At 54.6% G+C, this 5,703-nt stretch overlaps 1 pseudogene; it reads right to left on the bottom strand.

Moving 5' to 3' along the window:
- Nucleotides 1-1,625: 1,625 nt before the first annotated feature.
- Nucleotides 1,626-3,595, bottom strand: LOC125102850 (actin, cytoplasmic 2-like; annotated as a pseudogene).
- Nucleotides 3,596-5,703: the final 2,108 nt, after the last annotated feature.

Raw genomic sequence — 5,703 nt, 5'->3', positions numbered from 1 at the left:
TGACCAGCTCAGGTCTCACTGCGGGTGGAGGGCAGTCGCTCCCCCTGGGGCGGCAGCCGCCATCAGGACGCCCCCTGCCCCTCCCGGGGGCTGCCGGGCTTCCCTCAGGGGGAGGGGCTCCAGCGCAATGAGCTCCTTAGGCCCAGGAAAGCACCCTTAGTAACTGATGTTTTGGAATTACTGAGCCTTCCAGTTGAAGCTTCTTTTTTTGTTTTTGTTTTTTAAATGGCACAGGTTAAATGTAACTGCATTTCTTGTCGTGCTTAATTATTTCTCGTGTGTTTTGCTCACCATCAAATCCTGAATTACTTCTGATTATTTGGACGAGCAATAACAGAATTCCTATTGTTCCTAACACCAAACCAATCATTTGAAATTCAAAAGAACATACATTTCTTTACAAGCTGTTCATCTCGGCCTTTTCACAACCTTCTTTGGAGTGAGCACTCAGTAAAGTTTTGCCAAATTGATCTAAATTGAATCTCTTTAATTGCACTCTGCTAATCGTGTTTTAGGACACACACACAGACGTGTGTAATTAAGCTGCTCTGAACCATCCCTCCGTTCCGCAGATGTTCTCAGACGCTCCTGGGGAACCCCGCGAGTGGGAGACCACCCCGCGCAGAGCCGACCATGGGGCCTCCTTCATCCGGACCCTCCTTCTCCGAGGCCTGCTCTCCCTTCTGCATTTGGGGACTCTCCCCACAGACGAACGCAGAGCTCTGTCCCACAGGCTAATGACTCCAGCAGCCCCGGGTGATTAGCTCGGACTGGTCTAAAGGTTGACAACCGGAGGCTGCATCTTCAATTTTCCCTCAAGGTCAGAGAGGTTAGTCGATGATTGGGCTCGAAGATTAATTATGTGTCGCTCCCTCCCGGTGACCGGTCGACCGGTGGGACGTTTGGGCCACCTTCAGCGCTAGATGGAGAAGCGGCCTGGAATCTCCAGGCCTGGAGGTCCTCTCAGCCCGGGGCAGGCCAGGCCACCGGCTTCCTGGCGCGACAGGGAGGCCCTGAGGCAGCTCCACCCCTTCCCCCTCCCGCCAGACTGAAGGCCCAGCTTCGCCTTTGTATTAGATTTTCGCAGAAACATCTTTGAGACTGAGCGCAGCTGTTTTCCCTGCTCTCCCAGACCTCCCTGCACGACTCTGCGGGTCTGAGGGGCATGGCAGCTGGAAGGCTGCCCAAGGGGTGGCCATGTAGGCGGGATCGTAGAGATTGCCCAACGGCCCTCCCCAGCCTGTGCTAACCTTCAACTGAGCCCTAGAACAGAGCAGACTCCGAAGGGGTGGAAGGGAGCGGGGGCGGGGCAGGGGTGCAGAGAGGTGGGGCAGGGGCAGGGCTGATGGTGGAGCTCAGGCAGGGGACGCAGGTGGGGTAGTCTCCAGAGCATCCCATCTATGGAGGGACCAGCACAGTCGGGTGTCACAATGCCCAAAGACCACGGTTAGTGGGCAGCAAATCTGAGTTTTGACCCATGTATTTAAAACTTTTTAAAATAATATTTTGAGATGAAGTTCATACTGCATGAAATTAACCATGTCAAAGTGAACAATTCAGGGACAGTTAGTACGTCCACGGTGCTGTGTAAACCACCACCCCTGTCTGGTTCTGGAACATCAGCATTTTTTTTTTTTTCACTGCAGCACTTTTTTATTTTCCTCACACAATGACGCGTTGCTGGGGCCTAATGTTCTCACATGACAGTAGAAAACCAAAAATTTGTTGTCATCTCTTAAAGAATTGAGAATTGTGTACAAAAACCTTACACAAATTAAAAGGATGAATAAATTTACAGTTGTAAATGCAAACCGTTTTCCAACTCAAGGCAATTAACCCACGGTGTTCTGGCAGGAAAACATCGGGTAAGAAAGGAAAGTGGGTCCTAAGGCTCGGGCCTTCCCAACCCTGTTAGACCGGCAAGACAGAAATGACAACTCGTTCAGGACTTTTGCCAGCCTCTAGAGAAATCCTGGAATAGGCAGCTTACACATCAATACCCTGCACAGATCAAGAACCTCACGGCCTTGCGGGTCCTCCAATCAATGGATTTCTCTTCCATAAACGTGTTCTCAACCTCAGCCACGAACTGACCGAGCCACATGTGCTAAGGGTTTAAATCAAAGATATGTACAGGGTATTAAACATATACCAAGGGAACAGTTAACTCGGATACAAGGTCAAGATCAGCAGCAAGTTCTACAATCCAGTGCTGATATCAGGTACAAGCTTCAAGGACAAATTTCTTTTCAAAGGCTGATTCCAGTTTCACGAGGCCGGCATGAGGTGCGCCCATGTGCCGGGCCAACTGCTACTCCGGGTTTGCTCACGCGGCAGGTGCTACGCATCTGCCCGCAGTCCGTTTAGAAGCATTTGTGGTGGACGATGGAGGGGTCCGACTCGTCGTACTCCTGTTTGCTGATCCACATCTGCTGGAAGGTGGACAGCGAGGCCAGGATGGAGCCCCCAATCCACACGGAGTACTTGCGCTCGGGAGGAGCGATGATCTGTAAGACAAAGAACGCGGCGTTTAGTCCAGGCCACCGTCTTCCCAGCGAGGCGTTGGAGCCCCAACCCGCAGCCATGCTGGACTCACCTTGATCTTCATCGTGCTGGGCGCCAGAGCGGTGATCTCCTTCTGCATCCGGTCAGCGATGCCAGGGTACATGGTGGTCCCACCGGACAGCACCGTGTTGGCGTAGAGATCCTTCCGGATGTCGACATCACACTTCATGATGGAGTTAAAGGTGGTCTCGTGGATGCCACAGGACTCTATGCCCAGGAAGGAGGGCTGGAAGAGCGCCTCCGGGCAGCGGAACCGCTCGTTGCCGATGGTGATGACCTACCCGTCAGGCAGCTCGTAGCTCTTCTCCAGGGAGGAGGAGGACGCGGCCGTGGCCATCTCCTGCTCGAAGTCCAGGGCGACATAGCAGAGCTTCTCTTTGATGTCATGCACGATTTCCCGCTCGGCGGTGGTGGTGAAGCTGTAGCCACGCTCGGTAAGGATCTTCATGAGGTAGTCCGTCAGGTCCCGGCCAGCCAGGTCCAGATGCAGGATGGCGTGGGGCAGGGTGTACCCCTCGTAGATGGGCACAGTGTGGGTGACCCCGTCCCCAGAGTCCATGACAATACCAGTGGTGCGGCCAGAGGCATACAGGGACAGCACAGCCTGGATGGCCACGTACATGGCTGGGGTGTTGAAGGTCTCAAACATGATCTGGGTCATCTTCTCGCGGTTGGCTTTGGGGTTCAGGGGGGCCTCGGTCAGCAGCACGGAGTGCTCCTCGGGGGCCACGTGCAGCTCGTTGTAGAAAGTGTGGTGCCAGATCTTCTCCATGTCGTCCCAGTTGGTGACAATGCCGTGTTCGATGGGGTACTTCAGGGTCAGGATGCCGCGCTTGCTCTGGGCCTCGTCGCCCACGTAGGAGTCCTTCTGGCCCATACCCACCATCACGCCCTGGTGTCGGGGTCGCCCGACGATGGACGGGAACATGGCCCGGGGGGCGTCGTCCCCAGCAAAGCCCGCCTTGCACATGCCGGAGCCATTGTCGATGACGAGCGTGGCGATCTCCTCTTCCATTGCGGGCGGCGGAGGTGGCAGCGGTGGACGCGAAGGACGAGCGGGAGGAGGACGCGGAGCATGGGCCGGCGGCGGCGAGTGAGACCGGAACATCAGCATTTTAAAGGAAACCCTGTGGCCTTTTCCCCTTCCACTCCACCAGTCAAGAACCACTAATGTCTCTCTCTGTGGATTTGCCTATTCTGGACATTTTGTGTGAAGAGATTTGGACAACACGCAGACTTCTACATCTGGCTTCTCTCCAGAGCGTAAGGTTCTCAGGGCTGGTCCCTATTGTGGCGTGTGTCAGTGCTTCATCCCCTCACATGGCTAAGGAATGCTACACCGTATAGAGGGGCCTCATTCCATCCACCATCCATTCATTCTTCCATCCTTCCTTCCACCCACCCTTCCTTTCTTCCATCCATCCATCCTCCCATCCATCCACCATGCCTTTTTCCATCATCCATCCTACCTTCCATTTATCCTTCTATCCTTCCATCCATCCTTCCATCCTTCCTTCCATACATCTATCCAACCATCCTTCTATCCTTTCATCCATCCCACCTTTTGTCCGTCCATCCATCCATCCATCCATCAGCTGGCCAGCATTTGGGCTGTGTCTCCATCCTCTCTGGCTGCCATCTCAAACTACCATAGACTGGGTGGTTCAATCTGTCTCAGTTTGGAGGCCAAGACTCTGTGATCAAGGTACCAGCAAATTTGGTTGTTTGTGTGGCTCTGTCTTGTCTGGTAAACAGCGGTTTCTTACCATGCACGCATGTGAAAAGCAGACCTTTCTCCTCCCCTAGTGATGGCACTAACACCATCATGAGGGTCTTACCTTCAGGACCTCATATACGCCCAGGTACCTCCCAAAGACACTGCCCCCAAGCACAGTCCCTCTGGGAGTTGGTGCATCAACAACATATGAATCTGGGGACGCAAACATCCAGCTCACAACATTCCACACCTGCCCCCCAAGCTCATGGCCTTCTTGCGAACACACTCACTCCAGCCCAACAGCTGGAAGCCTGAGTCACCTCTGAACTCTGTGTAAGCAGGCTTGGGTAACACTCAGGGTAGATTCATCCTGAGGCCGAGTCCTCTGCAGAAGTGACCCTGTGAAGACAGCATGTTACATGTATCCAAAATACAGTGGTGGGACAGGCGTGGGGTACGTACTGCCATGTCCAAAGGGAGAGAGGGCCACTGGGTTCCAAGCTAGTGTGAACCTAGGAAGGCGGGAACCAAACTGAGGGTTTCAGAGGGAAGAGGGTGGGGGACGCGCTGACTGGGGGACGGGTATTCCGGAGGGCACATGTGCTGATGGGCACTGGGTGTCAGACAGAACTAACAAGTCCTTGGCCGCTACATCAAACACTAACGGTGTGCTATATGCTGGCTAACTGAACATAACAATAATAATAAACAAAAAACCCCACAACCTGGGAAGGCAAATTCCCCTAGATCCAAAAGCCTGCGAGTGAGCCTCTGTGGCTCCACCTCTGTCCCCGTGGCTCTGGAGGTGGCCTTGAGCCCCCAAGCCTCTGGGAGCCCTGAAGCAGCGGCTGTCCAGCCAGTGGGATGGAAGCAACGCCCCCAACACAGGGAGGGAGCCGGGTGGCCTCTGATTCACACTTGGGGTCTTTCTTCCCCGTCTTGAAGAACATGCGTGTTCTCCAGAATAGCCTGTGGTTCCCCCGGAGGCTCCACGACGTCCCGTCTCACCCTATCTCTGTCCCATCAGTTCGGACTGGAAGTTCCTGCTGGCATGGCTGAGTAGGTCCAAGGGGGCACCTGGCGTGTGTTTGACCTTGAGGCCAGACGGGTAATGGCCACTCACTGAATGTTCCCCGACAGACTACTGGAATGGCTGCACCAGCATGAGGTGGCTCTGGTGACCGACGACGGGCAGGCCTCCTGCCGACCACCCAGCGGGCTCAGACAGAGTCTGTTCCGCAGTTCTGTGGGACACCCGTGTGTGTGCGTGCTCGTACGTGTCCACCCACACAGAACACACACGTGTGTCCATGTGCACACACACACACACACACGATGTGCACACACGTGCCCTTGTGCACACACACACACCCCTGTATGCAGTAGAGGGAGCGGAGCCGTAAACGCTGACCACCACCTCT

This window comes from Lutra lutra, chromosome 6 (assembly GCF_902655055.1).
Source record: "Lutra lutra chromosome 6, mLutLut1.2, whole genome shotgun sequence".
In the NCBI taxonomy this organism is placed as follows: domain Eukaryota; kingdom Metazoa; phylum Chordata; class Mammalia; order Carnivora; family Mustelidae; genus Lutra; species Lutra lutra.
Note: the sequence above shows the minus strand (reverse complement) of the source record. Positions and strands in the feature narration are given on the sequence as shown.